A 20,152-nucleotide genomic window follows, 5' to 3' on the forward strand; every position below is an offset into this window, starting at 1 on the left:
CCTCTCTGTTTCCCTTCCTTTCCACACAAGATTGATTCACAGAACTTGATTTAAAGGATGTTTATTTCCATAACAAAAATGATCAGGGGTCTAGAAAACATGACCTATGAGGAAAGATTGAAAGAATTGGGTTTGTTTAGTCTAGAGAAGAAAAGACTGAGGGGGAGACATGATAACAGCCTTCAACTATGTAAAAGGTTGTTGCAGATAGGAAGGTAATAAATTGTTCTCCATGTCCACTGGGTATAAGACAAGAAATAATGGGTTTAAATTGCAGCAAGGACGATATAGGTCAAACATTAGACACGTTTCCTGAGAGGAAGGACAGGTGAGAACTGGAGTAAATTAGTCAAGGAGCTACAGACTCTCCTGTCACCAGGAATGGCTCAGACCTGGCAAACCTTGCCTTGGGGTAGAGGGATAGATCATCTCTCAGGGTCCTCTCTGCCCCTTTTTCTACTGGTCTATATTTATACCAGAGAAAATGATCAAAAGTATATTTGTTCCAAAGAAAGAAAAGAGAAAATCTTTCCTGAGCTCTCCCTGAGATTTTTACTGCTGGTTTTATCTGCAGTTGCAGTGCATTTGAAGGCATCCACATTCATTTTTATTTAGACAATTAATGAAAGGACGATTTTTACAGCCCTATGCCCCTGCACAGGTTTTCTGTTATGGTTCATGCTCTAAAATGACATATCTACCCTCTGTTCAAAACCTTTCCTCTGGGTAAGACAATGACCCCACAACCATCAACCCCACAGCACAGGCTGGGTTTGGATATTGAATCTCAGCTCTGCTCATACCAGTTGTGTGAAACCCTCCAGTTCACCTTCAATGCAAAGGACAGTGGAGTAAAAAACCAACCTCTCTGGCCAGTGAAGAAAAGGTGACATGGATAACAAGGAAACATCTTCTTTTGGCACTTTATGGAAGCAAAATAGTTCTGCAATTTAGTTTCCATAAAAAGAAAAAAACCCAACCAAAATCAGAAAAAGGCAAAAATATTTGTAAGAACCTTTTAAAAAATGTTCTGATTCTTCATCTGAAACGAATTTTTGACACTGTTGGCATAACCGCATTTCTAAAGTGGTTTATGCACACACACATCCCCATGTATATGTAACCAACCAAAAATAAATGGAACATTTTATTTCAGGCCAAATAAACATTTAGTATGGTACCAAGAGATTATTTTTTTAAGAGAGCTTCTTTTCTCCTCAAGTTCATGGTATTAAACATCTGCAGACAACAATAGCACTCAACAGTTCATAAAAGGTGTTCTTCCTTCAGGTTTCCACCTCAGCTTCCTATAGGAAAGCTGCAAATCCTACAGGTCCTGCTCGACTGGGCTGGTCTGATAACAGGGTTTGTCTCCATCTGCTGGTGTTTCAGTTTTTAGAGTCTCAAATGTCTGAAAAACAGTAATATTTTTGAATATATTTGAGAAATTCAGGAAATAGTCCTCAGTAAGTTCTCTAACTCCTAATTTTTACTGCTGAGACCAAGTATTGTCTGTAAGGCTGGATGCCATTAAGTAAAATCATGTTGATATATCAGTGCTGATTAGGAATTGATTTTCTCTAGTCATGCTGATTTAAGATTCATTTTTTCTGATATTGGGTAACCTTCTGTTTGAATCAACCCACCAGGGAGGGTGACAGATTTACACCCAGGGTAAAACCCTACGTAGTCACCATCCAAGTCACCAACCATGAAGCACAAGTGTCCACTTGTGAGACTTGATCCTTTGACTTTGGACTGACAAAATCATCAGGAATTAGACAGGGTTGCTTCCCTTCACTGATGCCAAAATGTGACAAGTGCCCCATCCTTGGAAGTGTCCGAGGCCAGGCTGGATGGGGCTTGGAGCAGCCTGGGATAGTGGAAGGTGTCCCTGCCCGTGGCAGGGGGTGGAATGAGATGGTCTCTAAGGTCCCTTCCAACCTAAACCATTCTGGGATTCCAAGTGCAGGAACAGATACCTCTCGTTGTGTCATCTAAAGCCATGAAAGGCAAATCTCATCCTATGCTCCAGATATTAACTGCACCCCAAGGGCTTGTTCCCTCAGATTAACACAAATTCTTGTCTTCCAGCTGGATTTAGCTGGTGAAGAACCTCTCCCAGGTCTCTCCCAGCAAGGCACAAACATTTACAGTGATCTGGCAGCACATCTAGAAGTCGGGGAGCTGATACACAATACCTTGTGCACATTATATGGCAGGATTCATCTTACCTAACTCTATCCACCTGAGAGGCAGCCTCAGGTCTGAGCCAGTCATTTTAGCTCCCTGAACACCCAGCAGAGAGATGCATTTCCAGAGGGCAACTTATTCCATGACTTCAAGACACCAGTCTTTGGCAAGATAAATCCAACCCTAAGAAAACATTGTCACCTACATTTTTTTTTTTCACTTCAAAATAAAAGATCACTCTCAGCCTACCCACCAGCAAATCAGATCTGGATTCAGCATTCACCTGATGGGCAAGTGAGGCTCTGGAGAAGGTAATGGAAATGCCCTGAATTACTTCAGCTGAAAAATACAGTCGTTTGCCTGTGTCAGAACAACTACCCTGGCTCCATCCTACAAAATTTAAATACCTTTGTCAAGGACAGTACTCACCAGGATATTCAGTTCCTGGGAATAGGAAAGAGGTTTTTATGTAGAGTGTTCTTGATTAAAATAAGTTTCCTTGTAACACGTTTCACCAGTGATTCTAAAGATGATGATCATTAAAGTCCTGTGTCAGATGCTACATAGGCTGCCTTTACTTTTATATTTAAGTGCCCACATGCACATAAATGCAGCCATCAGAGCACCATTACATCAAGAATATACGATTACATCAAGATTTATTTAACTGAACCCCCCCTAATTAGGTCATAAGGTATGATTAAGCAGTTGTTAACTGTGTCGTAAGGAAGTCTACAAAGGGAATGAAATATTTAAAACAGTAATAACATACCTATCCTGCTTTGCTATTTATGCACAGTTAAACACATAAAAACAAAGGAGCAACTCTTAATTACAAGGACAATTTATTTTGCTGACCTTCTTTTTGGGACACAAGCCAAACCCACTGGGGGTTGGTTTGGTGGTTGCTCCGGTTGACTTTGCAGGGAAAATGTCCTGGCCCGTTGTTGGAGAGGCTGCAGTTTCTGCCTGGAGAGAGCAGAGCCTTTCACAGGGCTAATTTACAGCCTTCCCCAGTGGTCAAGGGCAGCCATGAAGTACACAAATTACAGTTAAAAATAGAGATGGCTTTATGGAATCTCATTCCGGTGGCTTCCAGAGGTGCGGGGCCAGGAACACACATCTCATTCCACGCTGCCTCTAAGTCCATTTTCATCTTTTTTTCTTTTTTCTTTTTTTTTTTTTTTTTCACTTTTCCCCTTGGATCCTGAGCTCCACTTCAGTTTTGAACTTCCATAGGAAGGCAGGAGGTTAAACCAAACTGCTAACTGTGTCTCTTCAAAACTGACATTTAATACAGGGTATAAATCACTGTGGGAGCCTGTTATTCCTTTAGGAATGCAATTACATAGGGTCAAATAAAACATGAAAGAACCCAACAAGTTTTAAAATGTAGTATGTTCTCAAAAGCAGGCAAGAAGGAATGCAAAGCAGTCCAAATATGCTAACATCCACATGTTGTCCTGTATGAGGGGGATTAGAAGGGAAGGTTTCTGCTCTTTAACGATTATGTTGTTAAGGGTAGGTTTGTTGCAGGTTCTTGCTGAATACCAGCCCACTCAGGGAGCTTTGGGCAGATCACTGTATTTATTTAAAGCAGGTGTCTTTTATGTATCTCATTATTTTAATTGCCACCGTAGTTGTGTTTAAGATACCATTTAGCACAAAATAGGATGTGCAAAGTGGATATTCACCTTTTCCCTCGAGACTCAGAGCTGCACCCCCACTCTTCTGGTGATGGAGAGATATCAGAGACACATCAGGGGAGAGAGAAACACAGCATTGCAAAATCATCTCTTTGATAAACAAATCCTCCTGATTTTGGCCACCTCCATCTCAGTCTCACTGGTTTGCTTTTAAAAAAACAGGCAAAACCATAAATAAAACCCCATGAAACCTGCTAAAATCTGAACCAAAGATGATTAAGCAGGTTCAGCACCTCCTATAACATCACTCCCTGTCACCATTCACATTTCACTCACATTTCTCTGAGAAAAACCCTTCTGCTTTCATATTTTAGTGATGTATTTAAATAGCTTGCAAGGAAAAGTCCAGAGGTTCTAGCAAATTTTTGAGGTCAAATTTGCCACCCTCAATTTCACTACTCTGTATTTTATACCGTGAATAGTTAAACTAAGCAAACTTTGAAGTTTCTTAATTGAAAATCTGCGGTTTGTCAAGGCAACTTCTATCTGAAAGTAATTTTTTTTTTCAGCTAAATGGAATTTTTTAATTCAAAATGAAAGGCTTTTTGAAAGAAAGAACCATTTTTCAGCATCTAAGTATAAGAATGGCTAGAAATGTTTCTTTTTCTCTTTTTAAAGAACTGACTTCTCCCCAAGAGTGAGTGATGTTTAAAAACTACATATATGAGAGAGTATTTTTCTTTTTAAAAGCCTTATACTTTTTAAATTGCTTCAATCTTGCTTTTAAAGGTTTTGCTTTTCACATTTAAAGCAAACCTTTCACTTTTTAACCCTGTCCCTAAGAAAGTAACACAAGTAATACTCTACATTTTAAATGTTTTCCAGGGAAAAAACATTTAAAAGAAATATGTGAAATAACTCATTTTTATCTTTTCAAGTGAAGCAGGGAAAACCTTAATAAATTGGGAAAAAGTAAGGGTTTCCTCCAGATCTTTTAAAAATTACGTTTTTACAGCATATTTCCTAATGGGAAAATTACAAGTGGGGATTTTTTTCCTACAAAATCCCCATAGCTGGGAAAATTACAAGTGGGGATTTTTTTCCTACAAAATCCCCATAGCTCCCACTCTCAGACTCCCTGATTTCACCTCCACTAAAGCTGCCAGAATAAAACTTTGGATTTCTCTCCCCTGTTTTATAGCAACCCAATGCATTACAGCTCCATGGGTCACTGGTCCTGCCAACACCTATATATATATTCTCAGAACAAAGCCTGGGAATAAGATTTTGCAGAACACACCCTTTGTTAAAGGTAGAGGTAACACTACTGTCCATTATAAAAATAATTAAATACTTCCTATTGCAAGAATATGGTTTTATTTGCTTAAAATGTTGCCCCACTCCAGCCACACGGGTGAAATACCTCATGTGAATCGTGGGCCTCAGGGTTGGTTTGTGTGTGGGAAGGATTTTTTAACGTATTTTTAATATCAAGCAGAATGACTCACCTGTTCCAGAGGGGAACAAAGACTGCTCCAGGGGTTTCTCAAACAATCCCTGAGCCCTGTGCTTTGAAATGTTCTGGTGTCTAATTCTTCATAGGAAGGGCTTAAAAATTCCTAGCAAGGGAATCTCTGGATAAGGAACAGATTTTTCACTTGTCATGTGAAACTGTCCCCAAATGCAACCAAATTCCGAATGTTTGTAAAGAGTTGTTTGCACTTAGGCACAAATTGAATGGAGAAAGAAACTTGAATTTCACTTCCAATCTGAAGCTGTCTTCCATGCTGGGAGAATTCCCCTTTTTATAGTATTGTTTGGAAAAGAAATTACAGTGAGGAATATCCCATCTGCTGAGGAAGCACCCCCGAAATCTGAGGACACACTGGGTTTGTTGGCAGAGGTGTAGGGTCTGTGTGGTGCCAGTGTCCTGAAGCATCTTCAAGACTCCAGTCCTGATGCCTGTGACATGCTCTGAGCCTGACACTGCCATGAGAAATTAGCTTGGAAAATGCTACTAACCTGGCAAAAGTTTCGATGTTTTTCAGCCTTTCTAGAAAGTCCTCCCTCCTCCAGCTGGGAAGGTTACATCCTTCAGATCCAGCTCCTTGAGCTCTCCTCTGCTAGGAAAAACTAAACCAACAAAAGGGAAAATTCAGGTTAGATACAGGGAAGAAATTGTTCCTTGTGAGGGTGGGCAGGCCCTGGCACAGGATTCCCAGAGAAGCTGTGGCTGCCCCTGGATCCCTGGAAGTGTCCAAGGCCAGGTTGGATGGGGCTTGGAGCAACCTGGGCTAGTGGAAGGTGTCCCTGCCCATGGCAGGGGGTGGAACTGGATGGGCTTTAGGGTTCCTTCCAACTCGAACCATTCTGGAATTCTATGCCCATTTTATGTATACCTGAGTCTGTTCCAGGAAATACTCCCCACACAAGCTCAGTGACAGCAGATGTGCTGCAGAGATGCTCCTGACTGCAGAAATCTAAGGCACGCATGGTCAAGATAGAAGTTGAATACAGAGTGAGTAAAAAGGTAACATTTCATCCTTTCATCTGCATTTGGTACAGAGAGGTCACAGAATCCTTAAGGTTGGAAAAGTCCTCAAAGATCATTGAGTACAACTGTTCCCCAGCAGTGCCAAGGCCACCATTACCCCGTGTCCCCAAGTGCCACATCCACATGGCTTTTAAATTCCTTCTGGAATGGTGATGCCACCACTGTCCTGGGCAACTGTGCCAGGGCTGGACAACCCTTTGCATGATGAAATTTTTCCCAATATCCAATCTAAACCTCCTCTTGTGCAACTTGAGGCCATTTCCTCTTGTCCTGTCCCTTGTTCCCTGGGCAAAGAGGCCAACACCCAGAACACAGAGTTTGCAGTGGTCCCTCAAAGAGAAATATTCATTTCACCAACCCAAGTAAAACTGAATTAGTGAATGTGCTTGAGCAGGGAGGGAGCAATGTCAGTCCATCTCTGAATGCTGAAAGAAGTAGCATGTGGAACTGCAAATCTGCTGACAAGATTTATTTACCTTAGAGAAAAGCAAAATACAGTGGCTTTATTTAATGACAAAAAACCAACTTGTGCATTAATAAGCCCAATACAGCATTATCAATATTATACAAAGGTTCTGAAGAAACACTGGGTAAAGTATAGACATCTGTGGCAAAGTGTGACACGGGGGACAAACTTCAGTCTGGACAGAAGTGTCAGGCACTTGTACCAGGTTGCTCTATCCAAATATTAGGTAAATTCTTGGTATGTTACCACACAACATCTCTGGTGAAACTGGAGAAGAGAGGGATGAGACAAGTGTTGTAAGGAGTATAATAAACTGTCTAAAACAGAGATGAGAGCACACTGTACTGATGGAACAAGTGAACTGAAGGGAGGTTACTGGAGGAATTCTCAGTATCAGCTGTGGGATGGCTGCAGTTAACACTGCCTCTACCATGCTGCTGCTAAACGTGGAATCATTTCTATCCAAATTGCCTGAGGCACAGAGTTAAAAGACATCATCAGTACCAGGAAGATCAGAATATCATACCTGAGGAAATGACCTACAAACCACAAGATGACTCAGGGACTAATACAAACATCTTACTACAGTCACTGATGCTGTGTAGGGCACTCGTGACTCTTTCTGATGAATTCTCTGCTCAATTGTGTTTGAAACAGATTAGTTCAAAGTGGGATAAGTGTGGAAAACAGGTGCAAAGGCTGGTCAAGATCCAGGAGACATCATGACAACAGAGGTATGGAGTAAATGAAAGGTCAACACTGGCAAGTGTGGCCAAGAATAAGGAGGGGAAGATTTCTAAGGATCATGTCAGTAGGGTTCACAAACAGGACCCCAAGAGGAGTCCCAAAAGTCTGAAGCTGCAACCTCATTAGGTTAAAAACAGCTATAAAATGAGGCTGCTTGCTCTCACTTATGGGAAGCTCAGCTCTCAAAAGGGAGAGAGACTTAATCTCAAAAACCTGATAAAAACAACACTAAATATGGATTATTCAGCAGGGGGAGGAAAGTGCTGAAAGATGGGACAGACTTAGCAAGCACTTAGAGCTGAGTAGTGTGTTCTCTGCTGATAAAGTTGTGGCTCAAGCTCTATTCCCCATTTCCTAAACACCTTGAGTGAGCACACATTTCAGAGGAACCACCAGATGCAAAAGGCACTGCATGTTAGACAGGATTTCCATCCCCTAGAAAGAAGACAGCTCTGAACAAGAACCTCCTCTGAGACCAGCAAACGCCTGGATTACTAGACATTGTTATCTTTAGATTTAAAACAATGTTCTGATTTGGAAAATCCAGGTCAGTTTGAGGGTTGCAGGGTAAATCATAAACCAGGTGTGTGAGCAGTTACTGTGCCTGCCATAAACACAACGGCTGAGCCGTAGGGGCAGACCCTGAGGATCATATTCAGTTGGTGCTTGATCTCTCTTATCCCACTGGTGAAACTGGATTTTTACTAAGTATTGTGATGGAGATCCTTGTTCCAATCCACACAGGCACACACACACCTACATGCATTCAGGCAGGCAGTCTCATAAACTTTAACTACATACAGAAATTCCCATATTGCCTCTTGGATATGCTCCAGCTCATGAAGGGGTGCTGGTGGATGATCAGTACCTGCCTGGTACAAAGCCTTCTCTTTTCTCCCTGGGTCGAGGGCTGTCATGAGCTGCCCTAATGCCTTTGCAATAAAACTCATCAAATTCCCCCAGTATAAAGTAACGAGCTGTAGCCTTTCTACCAACCTACATCTGCTGTTTACAGCAGGCCAAGAAAACAACCAGTGATGTCAACTCTTCATTTTGTTCCTCAGATCATCAACTCTCTGAAAATAACAAAATCTGAAAGGCATATGGACCTTCTCATAAAAACAACAAACATACAAACAGAACCTCAGATGAGTTTCCCAAGTCAGCAGGATCTGTCTGCTAATTATTACAGTACAGAGGGACCAACCATCCTGTAGCCAGAAATTACCCAAGAAGAGGCCTGAGTTCCTCCCCCAGGCTGGGCTGTTTGGACACACTGAACTCCCTCATTTCTGGGGATAATGTTTGGGGTTTGGCTGCCCAAAGCAACACAGCCACAAGACCTAAAAGGCTAGATTTAGATTAAATATTGGGAAGAAATTCTTCCCTGTGAGAGTGGGGAGGCCCTGGCACAGGGTGCCCAGAGAAGCTGTGGCTGCCCCTGGATCCCTGCAAGTGTCCAAGGCCAGGTTGGATGGGGCTTGGAGCAGCCTGGGCTAGTGGAAGGTGTCCCTGCCCATGGCAGGGGGTGGAACTGGATGGTCTTTAGGGTCCCTTCCAATCCACACCATTCTGGGATTGTGTGATAGCAGGGCCCTTGTGACGGATGTTGGGGACTGCCTTTACCCTCACCATCATGCTTGTGCCTCTCACATGTAGACAGTGTGGGCTCTGCAGAGACAGGGAACTCATCTCTGGCTCAGGAGTCCTTGAGGAAATATTTTGACCCACACAGAGAGAAATACAGATAGATGAATGGTATTGGGTCTGGAGAAAGCAGGCTGGAAAAAAGGGGAGAGAAATATCTGTAGCCACAGATGATTTTGACCCTGGAGTGCTCTCTCCTGCACCAATCCCCTCAAAGCCTCCAAGGAAATGTGTCCATGGGGGATGAGAGAATGGAGACGAGAAGAACACAGCATCCTACACAAACACAACCTTCCCTCCAGACCTGCCAGGCCTGCTCTCTCCTCATCACAAAGGGCAGAGAGGAATGACGTGAAGCAACAGGACAATTACCTTCAGCAGATGGGCCCCCCATGCACTGTGTCTGTGCTCCGAGCTGCTGCCAGCCCCTTCTTCCAGAGAGAGGATAGAGCTCACCTCCCCATCCAGAAAAAAAAAGTAGCATCTGTGGGAGAAAGACATATGTCTGGCCTCCACCGTGAACCCTGCGCCTGGCAGGAGAACGCGATGCTGATTCCAGCCCCAGCTTTTCATTCCTGTTGTAACAGTCATAAACGCCTGCTGAAACCTAAGAAGAACAAGACTGTAATCCTAATAAAACAACATTCTGGAACCCTGAAAACTAGATGGAGGCTTCTCAGGCCAACTTTAAAATTATATTCGCTTTTCCAAGAGCTGCACTTTGTGTGTGCCGGCGGGATGGCCGCTGGCAGGCTGACCCCGATGGGATGGGGGATTTCAGCAGCGAAAGGACAGGAGGCAGTTCTGCAGCACAGCAGCCATCCTGTCCCAAAATATAGAGAGAATCTCCCAAGCCCATGCTCTCAAGGTCCCCTCCTGAAAGCAAGCCTTGATCTGTTTTCCCCAAATCCAGCCTTCTTTTCCAGATGCCCTGAAAGCCCGACTCCAAAGAGCAGGAACAGGCTGTGCTTGTTTGAAGGCAAAAGCTCATGCAAAGGCACAGCTTTCCATGCTAAAATCTTTCCCTTCCTTTTTTGGAGTGTGGTGTTGAACAGAAGCCATGGGACTTGTGCACTTCCACCCCCAAATTGAAGAGCAGGAGGAAAGGGGTTCAGCTTTCCCTCCTCTCCATCATGCAGCTCTCTAGGGACACAATATATGTTGTGCTCCCTTGGTGGCATGCCTCCAGCATGGCACTACATCGACTGGTGCTTCTCTGTGGGCCTTAAACACTGACCAGCACTGAGCCCAAGGGTGGCAGGTCCTCAGTAACCAACAATTTGCATCCTTCTCCTGGCATCTGTAGCGCTGGAGCTGCACCAGCCAAGAAGCTGCTCTCTGGAACATCGAGCTGTGCCAGCCCTTTCAGAGAGAAAACCCCTCTGTTGGTAACTCCTGTGATTTTACTGCAAATCTTCCCTGATGTTACGTGAAACCCAAGTTCCTGCTGTGTCACTCCATCCAGCACTTCCACCTTAAGGAAAAAAAATTCTGTGGTCTTTCTGGTCTTAAAGAAAACACATCCCAGGAGGTGGCCTGAACACATGCTAAAGGCTAAAAGTAGCATTCACAGAATAAAAACTATCCCATGATTTTTAAAAGGTTTTTGCAGTTCTGGGGGCCTGACCTGTGATCTGGGGAGTGACAGGTTATAGAGAACCCAACAACTGATTGGGCAAGTGCACTGTCTGATAACAGGTATTGGTTGGTGGTGGTGGAAAGCATGTGACAGCTCCCTGATCAGCTCTGTGGGGATGACATGAGTCAGTCCCTGCAGGAATAGCACATTGGAACTGCAAACGCCCACAGGGCACTAGTAATATTTATCTGGCAAACAGCATTTTTTATCATCACATTGTCTTAGAAGCATCAATTAATTAACTCACCAGTGAAGCAGGAAATGTTTTTCCAGGCTGAGGAAACTGTGAAGGTGCAGAGAGGCTCCATATCCCAACCCCAGGCCAGGGAGGCTGTCAGGGTCAGGGCTGGCTATTTAACAGCTCAGCACTTCAGCAGAGGATGAGCTTCCCCAGTAACCCCATTCCCACTGATACACCACAAAAAGCAGCCAGGATTTCCGAAGAGCTCAGCGTGCCCGTGTGCACCACAATCTCATCACCACTGTCCTGGTGGAAAATGAAGGGCTGAAAATCTGCTCCCAGGCCACAAAAGGCTGCTCTTGGTGCTGACACTGAGGCCCTCTTTGGACTTGGGTGAATCACTTCACACCCACATAAACATACACAGCTACACAGCTCCTCCCCACGCCACAAGACGCATCCTACTCATGACATTCAGATCGCTCTTGACTTCCCAACTTGGCCCTGACTGTGGGTGGTGAATTCTTAGAAATCTGGTCCTGAGCTATTTTGGATTGGCCCTGCAGAGCACAGAGACCGACACACCTCAGCTCTCATGTGCATTTAGTGCTGCACAAGAGGGGGCAGATCTCAACTGATCCACAGGAGCCTCAAGCATGGAAGAAAGAGGAAAGATCTGCCCACATTAATGCACTGTTCCTCATTTGGTTTGAGTTTTGCTGAGTGCAGCCTTTAATCTCTGCTGAGTGGAGTTTTTTGTGGAGGGGAAGATTTGGAAAGAAATCAGTGGACAACATCATAGATCAAAATCATAACAGGTATTATAGCTGGCCATAAAAGAGAGAGCATCTCTGAGTGCAATGCTCAGATGGAGGACATTGAGCTCTCAGAGCCTTTCACACACTAGTTTTCCCACTTTAGCCAATATAGGCATCTCCCCTGTGCTTCTTCCTCAGGATCCCTTCAGCAATGGGATATATAAGCTGTAGAAGTCACATTTCACTTCCAGATCAGCAAAGTAGAACATTGTGTGGTATTTCAGTCCACAGAGAAGGAGGAGAGAGCGAACACTTTGCACTTAAATAACTAAACGCTTCTAGTGTGACACAAAGGCAAACTTCACTAACCTTTAATTTTCCCCACTTCTTAATGGCACACAGATCCAATGAAATCAAATGAGATAATCCCAGCCTGGTGCAGCCTGGAAGCAGAGGTGAAAACCTCCCAGAGCTCACGCAATCAGAATAGAGCTCGGACATTGTCGACTTCCCCCCTCAACTATTTCCAAATAAAACACTTTTGTTGCTTGGCTGCTCCTGCCAAATGAGTTAACAATAAAAGAAGGAACTTGCAAAGCTTCTATCCACAGGAAAAAAAAAAAAGTGAAAAAAAAAGGAGGAAAAAGAAGTTAAGGAACTTTAAGAAAAAAACAAAACTAAAGGAAAAAGCTCCAAGAAACTATAGGGCAGATCCTCTGGCTGGAGTAAATCAGCACAGACCCAGCTCTGTTGCTTTACCCCAGGCAAACTGTGGGCCTGGTGCTATTCTGCATTTCTCAGGGGCAGGGGGTGGTCTCCACTGGAAGATTGCGACACTGCAGGATACTTTTCCATATTAAAAAGGCGCTTTTTAGCGTTTTGTCTATTGCCAGGTTTTGGGTTTATTGAGGACTCATTTGGCAGAGCCATCCTGGAAGAACAATACAGATGTTTTATGGAGAAATAAACTGGGACTTGGGCTGGATTCTTTCAGTGCTGGATTCCACCTAATTTGGAGGGAGAAATGGCTCTTTTAATGAAGGGTGCAATCAAAACCTGTACAAAAAGCCAATATGCCCTGGGCAAGTGGAGCAGGAGATACACTGCCCCTTTCTGCTGCCCAGTAAATTCTGGTCTCTTTAGCCCAGCAAAAGCCTCCCAGAAAGGGTAGAGAACATCCTTTTTCAGCCAGGGAATCAGAGCACCACAGCTTTCCCTCTGCTGAATCTCTTGGAGGGAAGTGGTGACTTCTCAACAATGGGTCTTTACAAACTAGATCTTCCCCATCTTCATAAGAAGCTGATCCTGTGGAGCCACCTGGCCTTTGTGAGTTCTCCCTCATCAAGGATCCACAGTCATGTCCTTAATTATCACCATTTTTAAATGGCAGCTTCTGGAGCACCTACAGATGATGTAGGCACTTCTTCATTAATGCAAGATTGCAAGGGAAGGGTTGAAAAAGTCTTACTCTCCACTCAGAGGCAGGTTGGGTTCACTTCCCTACAAGGAAGGTGATGCCAGATGACTGGGAAATCCAGGTTTATTGCTAATTGTCAGCTACACGGTGTAGAGTGCCCCTTAAATCATGGCAATTGTCATTGACAGAAGAAAGTGCTTGCCACCCTCCAGCGATGCTAAATAGTCATTGTCCTTTAGGTCAGATCAAGCTAGAGGAAAGCTGCAGGCTAAAAAGCCTTTTTTTATCTTTTCTTTGGCTTCTTCCTTACTTCCCATTACCAAATTTTGCTCTTTACATCAACCATGCCTTCAGATCCTTTTTTTTTGTGGAGCTGAACACTTCGGTTAGCAAAGCGAAGGAAGAGAGACTTGAGTGTTAAACTGACATGCCCTCCCAAGGGTTATTAAATGTGGCCAGATGTGCTGGGCTATGCTAAAGAAATCTTCACAGGGGAAGACTCCAGAAGTGAAATACTGGAACAGAATTTACACAAATTCCCAATCACAGTGTTGCAGGTACCAGAAAATAACATACAGCCTAAGCAGCTCCAGGGAGTCGAGAGTTTGCAAATCAAGGGGTTGGCTGATAGGAAGAAAAGGGTTTTTGGGAATTGCTTTGGGCCAGCATCTAGCAAGGCAGATTAGGCTGGCTCTGATCCAGCAATGCCCTTAAGCACATGCTTAGCTTTAACCCTGAAGGAGCCACTGGAATCAATGGAAACATCAGCACCCTCGTGTCTCACAGACATACAAGACAGGTTTGTGCGGTCACAGCAGAGAAATGAGCCCCCCTTGCCAGGCAGAGGTTTGTTTCTCCAGCACCTGCTCAGGCTGTGTGGGGTCAGTGCATCAGGCTACCTGCAGGGACAGAAATCTCCTATTCCAAAACTGTTTCTAACTTCTCATTTATTTTCCTCTCTTTTGAAGTCAACAGCCAACTCTTCAAAACCACCTGTGAAATTCTGTAGGAGTGGTTGGAGACATTCCTGCTGGCTCCTCCAAGCCTGGATTTCACTGACATCTCTCTCTGCTTCTCTCTCAGTTTGTTTTTTAAACAGCACATGGGGGTTTTTTGACCTGTCTTGAGAGACTCAGTTTTGAGGATAGATGGATTTGTTTAAGGTGGAGCTTCTCAGCTCTGGACTAGAAACGGCTACATGTAAAGCAAGGATGGAAGGTCCCTCTGAGCCCTGTGGAAAGCTTGTTCTGGGGGTACAACAAGGGATACGATAAAGACAAGGAGTTAGTTTTGCCTAGCAGCTGAGAATAACAGTGCTGTTATTTATCCATTACTGCTACTCTAGACCTAAATACTTGATTTTTAACGACCAATGACAAGGATAACAACAGTGGGTTAATATATTCCATTTCCTATTTATCTGATGAACTGATAGCCAGTCATATGCTGTGCAATATGCCGTTTTTGGCCATGCCTTCCTTTGTGGTCTCTGTTTGCATTTGCATTAACCTGGGAGTATTAATCAGGTCATGTAGACACCCAGGAACGTAAACCAACTCAAACACCCCAAAGATACACACCACACTCAGAATCAACACACAGAAACCACAGGATGGAGTGCAGTGTCCATTAACTGAACCAGATTAATCACATACACACCAAGGGAGGCCAAACATAAAACATCTGATTCCCACCAGCCTCTAACTATACAAACCCAAGTAAATACTAAAGCACCCAGAGGCATGACTGGCCTCCTGCCCCTACCACATATGCTGTTAACCCCCCTTGGAAACAAGGCCATGAACAGGTTAAGGAATTACTACCCACAAAAAGACTTCTGATATGACCACTCCCTAGGAAACCACCTCCAAAGTCCATATTCTCTAAGCCCAAGTGTTATAATCCTTTCCACAAACATGTCAAGCTTGTTCTTATAAGCTTCCCTTAAGTCACAAACCTTCCTCTGATTTGAACCCAGTGTACTCAGACCAATGTAATCATAAAATCATAGAATATAATCAGTTGGGTTGGAAAAGCCTTCTAAGATCATCAAGTCCAACCATTCCCCCAGCACTGGCAAGGCCAACATTAACCCATGCCCCAAGTGCCACATCCACATTCCTGTTAAATCCCTCCAGGAATCCTGTTAAATCCCTCCACCACTGCCCTGGGCAGCCTGTGCCAGTGTCTGATCATCCTTTCTGTGAAGAAATTTTTTATGACATCCAATCTAGAATTTTTACCCATTTAGCCTCATGTTCTTTACCTTACATGGCTTATTTTCCTCTCTGATGTTCCCCGTCCTGATGTTTAGATGTACAACCGTCACCCTTCTTCTCAGCTTTCATTTTCTAGGTTCAAAATGTAGCTCTTCCATTCTTCTCCCAAAAGACGAGCTCTTCCCTCCCAACATCTCCACCATCTTTTTCTGTAAGCAGCCCAGGTCAAACTCACACCTCAGGAACATGGGGACCAGAATGATCCATAGGATGCCACAGTTCCTGGCGTATTGATCTTCTCCTGGAAGAAATACCTCCTGGGATCTACAAAGGTGTGCATACCTTTTTCAGAGCCCATCCCATGAATTATCCACACATTCTTCTCCTTTGTCATCTACACATGACGAGTCTCTGCAGTGGAAATTCTTATTACTCCCTAAACTCGTGACATTGCAATTTTCAGTACTGGATTTCATCTCTTTGCTATTATTCCAGTCTTCAAGGTCATCCAGTTCTCTCTGCATGGCACGTCTCCCAAGTCTGTGTCATCAGCAGGCTTCAGCAACATGCTATGTTTTGTGCCAAGGTCATTCATGAAAATATTAAATAAGATCCATCCCCAAGAAAAATCCTTGCAGAACTCCACTCATACCCAGCCAGACACTTTCCCATGCTACTTGTTGTCACTCAGTCAGTTCATCTGAGCACTACTTGTTCAATCTCCATTTTTATGTGTTAAACATGTAAACAGCACATCATCAAACTATTAGGAAAAGGTTCTTCATCCAAATAAAGCCTCACCCTTGCAGAGAAAGATTGTTTGAACTCTCCCAGACCAACTTTTCCCAAATAAAACAGCTCAAAGGGGCCCTGAGCAACCTGGTCGACCGGAAGGTGAAAGCCAAACCATTCTAGGGTTCTGTAGTGAGCAAGTTGTCATATGACAACCAAGATACAATGAGGATGGCTCTGCTTGCTGGTAGGTGAGATCTTACACCTGCTCAACTTATTGAGAAGAGTCAGGTTCCTAAAAGCTGTTAGGCCATTGTGCATTAAAATTAACACTGTCAAATTAATGTTGTTAAAGCATGAAGCAAGTACTGAGTTACTGTAATCTTTCCTAATGGAATAACACTGTCCCAGAGAGGCTGGAGGACATGGTTTAGTGGTGAACATGGTGGTGGTGCTGGGTTGAGTTGGGATTGGTGATCTCAGAGGACTTTTCCAACCTTAATGATTCTATGATTCTATGCACACAGATGGCTTTGTGTATTAATATTCTATTATTGATAAAATCCACCAACTGCAGTCCAGACTTGTGCCTCTTTCTGTCTCAGGCAGGGGAAAAAAAAATGACATCAGTCCAAAGGGAATAAAGGTTATGTTGCTTTCCTTTGATAACACTGGGAAACAAGCAGCTCGCCATTCAGGATTCGTTGGTATTCGGTGTAATAAACACACTTCCTGATGGATGCATGTGCTTACAACGAGCACTGTACAGAAATGACACTGCAATTTAGGAATAAGACAAACACGAGTGATGGAGTTCAAAGCCCCGCCGCACTCGCTGGGCTTGTGTTTGGTTTGCTGTTTTGTTTTGAGCCGACTCTCCATGCCCGAGAAAGCTGGGATCGCCTCGAGGGTCGCCCCAGCTGAAAAGCATCTGCAGTGATCCCCACTGACCTTTCTCTCTGATAGCACCCTGCCTGCCTTTTAACAGGGGCTTGAACCGAGTCAGAGGTGAAACAGATAAATGACTGGAGATCCAAATGTTTTCTCAACAGGCAAGTTCCCACACGCTCAATTTTCTTTTCCTCCATGAAGAACAAGAAGGGAAAAAAATTGCAAGTGATTAGCTAATGAACATCTGGTTTGCTTTATTTGGGCTTCCTTGCAGCCAGGGGTTGCATTTACTAATTTTTATTTCCTACTAAAAACAAAAAAGAGTTTTTTGGTTTTTTTTCCAAAGCCTGTAGAGGAGAGACTCCTCACAAGTGCGGCCGTTCTTTCCACCACTGTGATTACCTGGCCCACATGCCACGTCCTGTGTGGTTACCTTCTGTCCTGAACTTTTCATGTGGTTTGACATGTCTTTAATTTAGACAATCAGACCACGTCTAACCTGAAACAAAAACACTCTTTGGAGATCTTGAGCCCTTTTTGAATCCTACAGATGTCAACCCAGCGGGATGCAAATGTTAATTATATGTGTAAAAAGGGTCGATGTAATTACATAGTAAACACAAATATTATCTGATGTAAATATAGACTGATTGTGCTCTTGCGCTGCTGACTGCTAAAAATAGCTGATTTAAGGCCCAGCTCTCCACTGATTTCAGATTTGAGCAGCACCATTGATTCTCATTGACTTGCCTGTGCTCACTTCAGTTCCTGAATTCATCTCTACTTGTTTATTTTCCAGGGTTTTCACCAAACTGAACACATGACCCCGCATGGGAATAATCAGAGATGGGATTTCTGAACAAGCAAACAATGATTTAAAGATCTGTTCTTCCTCCACCTCGTAGAAATCCAGTTTTCCAAGAAGGCTTAATCACACACCTCAATTTCCCCAACCATTTCAGAGCATTTCAAGCAGGTTCCCAAAATCTGTTGCTGCTTTGGGGAGTTACAGCCTTTCTTTGCATGGTCAATTCATTTCAGAGGCAACTATGAGACTAATTTTCACTGTTTACTGTTGCCCAGCACTGAACCAGGGGTTAAGGAAATAAATTGCCAGCCATAAACCCTTTAAAAACATGGCTTAGTTTCTTCCTCCCACTCCCACAGATTTACCTCACACTGACTTTGCCAGCGAGTTGCTCACTCCAGTCTGTCTTCACTGCAGTCACAAAGGCCCTCAAGCCTTGATGGCACATTTTTATTCAACAGACTTAACTCCAAAATTGTTGAAATCGCCATTGATGGCAACTCTTGGGGCCTGATCCAGAGCAAAGCTGCAGCAGTGTAAATCTGGAGGGACACTCACATGACACTTGTAACTGATATCATACCCTGCCCCAGTTTATCACCCCCATCTTTATCGTTCAACCAACTTGTTCTCTAGAGAAGGATCATAAACCCACAGGTAATTGCAGGATGGCCACACAGACAGTAAAAAGAAAAACCTGCAGATGGGTAGTTCAAAGACAGATTTCTCAAAAAACACCAAACCACTGAAAGGAGCCAAGCTGGGTCTCATTTGTGATGTACTGAGCATCTATAAGTTTATTTAAAATCAGCAATAGCTGCAATATGCAACTCCTATCAAAATCAGACATTTACCCACAACTGTGGCTTTTGAAAGACGTGATTTACTTCAGAAGTGAAAAAGAAATAACAGGGCTTTTAGACAGACTAATAAATGTATGGTCCAGAGACTTTTCCAGTAGCATATTTATTGTCCAAGCCCTCCAGTCAGCAGCACACTTAATTTTAAGCACATGCTTAAGTGTTTTACTGAACAAAGCTGAAATGTGGACCCACCAGGCAGCTCAAGAAAATCACTTTCACATCACGAGCAGTGATAGCAACCCAGCTTTTTACCATGCTAGGCACAATCCAAGCTCAGAAGCAGCTCTTCCTGGAATCTAATCAAGAACAAAGCAACCCTGGGGAGCAAGAAGGGTTTTCCTGACTTCTTAGGCTGTCCCATATGACCACCCATGCTGGGTGATCCAGCATGGAGCCCTGGAAAGTCTTCACCCAGTGTGCAGGGCACAAGCTTTAGGAGCAGGTGGTGGTAGTGACATACAGGAATGAAAAGGATGCAGGGTTAGGCAAAGCTACAACAACCACACTGTTACACCAAATAATTTTATGCACCTGACAGTGCTAATACGCATCTGACAAGGTTAGAGGCCCACCAAAGTCTGTATATTACCTGCACCATGTACCCCAGCTCCCTTGTCCAGGAGACAAGGGAAAGGTCCAGGGTGACCACAGACATAACAGGTGTGTAAAATCCTTCTTGCCTTGTTGAAGCCACTGGGTTAATATCCTACTCCAAGGTTTTTGTCTGGAAAAGGGACTGCTGGCACCTTTAAAAAGGGACTGATGGTCATCTTTAAAAGAGAAAGGAAAAGTAAAAATTATATTTGTTATTTTATAAAGAGTGTGGCATCAAAATGTGTCAGTCAGAAGAGGGCAGGGATTATTTTGATAAATTATCACCCACAGTGCTAAACACTAGAAAAGCCACATAAAATTATCTCTAATTGAAGGGTGGATTCTCTGGTATCCACTTAGATTACAGCATGTTCTAACCTTTTCCTGCTTTCCTGCTCTCTGCCATCTTCTAGTCTAGTAAGGGTTGAGCTTAGCTTTCCCTGTGCTGGGAGGAGGAATTAGAACTCTCTCTAAAGACTGGCCATATAGTTGTATAAAAATCGCTAAAACTGAGTAATTTTGAGATTCTCTCACATGTGAGTGAAACTGGCCCATGGATAGAGAGTGATGGGGGCAAAAAGCAGGGACAGGGACCCACATACCCAAACAGTCCCACCGAGCATGGCTGCATTAATCTTTCTCTCCCTTTAGGAGATCAGACTAAAAACAACAACCTCACATTGTCTCATTGCAGCTTCTTGCTCATTTAACACAAGAGTCTGTGACATATCAGATATCTGGTTGTGCTTGGAGGACTTGGTCATGCCAAAGTTCATGCCAGGCTCCATTCACTTGCA

General features: G+C 43.6%; 1 long non-coding RNA gene across 1 annotated transcript; it reads right to left on the reverse strand.

Annotated features, from left to right (window-relative positions):
- Positions 1 to 1,162: 1,162 nt before the first annotated feature.
- On the reverse strand, positions 1,163 to 19,434 carry LOC125328172. The gene is made up of 3 exons (XR_007204576.1): positions 19,351 to 19,434; positions 5,862 to 5,972; positions 1,163 to 1,411 (listed from the first exon to the last, which is right to left on the reverse strand). It is a non-coding gene; the product is annotated as an uncharacterized LOC125328172 (long non-coding RNA).
- Between the last annotated feature and the right edge of the window lie 718 nt (positions 19,435 to 20,152).

This window comes from Corvus hawaiiensis, chromosome 6 (genome assembly GCF_020740725.1).
Source record: "Corvus hawaiiensis isolate bCorHaw1 chromosome 6, bCorHaw1.pri.cur, whole genome shotgun sequence".
Taxonomy (NCBI): Eukaryota; Metazoa; Chordata; class Aves; order Passeriformes; family Corvidae; genus Corvus; species Corvus hawaiiensis.